This window comes from Trachymyrmex cornetzi, unplaced genomic scaffold (genome assembly GCF_001594075.2).
Source record: "Trachymyrmex cornetzi isolate Tcor2-1 unplaced genomic scaffold, Tcor1.1 scaffold2295, whole genome shotgun sequence".
NCBI lineage: Eukaryota > Metazoa > Arthropoda > Insecta > Hymenoptera > Formicidae > Trachymyrmex > Trachymyrmex cornetzi.
The window spans coordinates 1-1,374 of NW_017296951.1; positions in this window are offsets into that span (position 1 = coordinate 1).

The following is a 1,374-nucleotide window of genomic DNA, read 5'->3' on the forward strand; positions in this document are numbered from 1 at the left end:
ATTATCCGCCTATTGTCGTCCCCGCTGGATCTCGAATCCAATACCGTGTTTCGCGGTATAACAGAGGACTTCAATGATATTTTCCATTTAGAAGGAGATGCGCTAACGCACACGATAGTGGTGGCGCATGAAATTAATACGCGCACCAATAGTGCACCGGTCAATGTAAGACCGTATAGGCTGCCGGAAAAGCATAAAGAGGAGATGACCCGGCAGATAGACAAAATGTTAAAGGACGAGATTATTCGACCTAGTTCAAGTCAGTGGAACGCGCCGTTACTGGTCGTTCCAAAGAAGGGTGACGCTCCAAGGAAACCGAAATTGCGAATTGTGATCGATTTTTGGAAACTTAACGACTTGACGATAGGCGACTCGTTTCCTCTGCCAAATATCACGGATAGCCTAGATCAGTTAGGGAATGCGAAATATTTTTCAACCTTAGATCTAGCGGCTGGATATCATCAAATTCCTATGAGCGAGAAACACAGGAATAAAACTGCCTTCTCCACCTCACATGGACATTATGAATTCAATCGAATGCCATTCGGGTTAAGGAATGCACACGTTTCAAAGGCTAATGAATACTATATTAGCTGGAATACAAGGTTTGAGATGCCTGGTATACTTGGATGACATAGTCATTTATGGATCAAACCTACAGGAACACAACAAACGCCTTGTCGAAGTAATGCAACGTTTACGGAAATATAATTTGAAGCTGCAACTCGATAAGTGCGAGTTCTTGCGGAAAGAGGTAATATATCTGGGACATATCATAACCGAAGCCGGAATACGACTAGATCCCAGTAAAATAAGCGCCGTGAAGGAATTTCCTGTGCCGAAGAAGATTAAAGATATTCAATCGTTCATAGGATTAGCCGGATATTACCGGAAATTCGTAGAGGATTTTTCAAAAATTGCAAAGCCTCTAACAAGCCTGACTAAAAAGGGAGTAAAATTCGAGTGGAAAATAGAGCAACAAAACGCATTTGAACTCTTAAAGGTGAAGCTCACAACAGCACCTATACTGAGTTACCCGGATTTCACTCGAGAACTCGTGGTAACGACTGACGCGTCGGACTTCGCAATCGGAGCCGTATTATCACAAGGTCCCCGTAGGTCAGGATCGACCGGTAGCTTACGCGAGTCGTATTCTAAATAAAGCCGAGCAAAACTACAATACGACTGAGAAAGGATTGTTAGCGATAGTATGGGCAGTGAAGCATTTCCGCCCCTACTTATACGGGACGACATTTACTATCGTCACCGATCATAGACCGTTAGTTTGGCTAATGTAAATGATCCAGGCTCTAGACTAATACGTTGGAGACTGAAATTGGAAGAGTACGATTATAAAATCGTACACAAAACCGG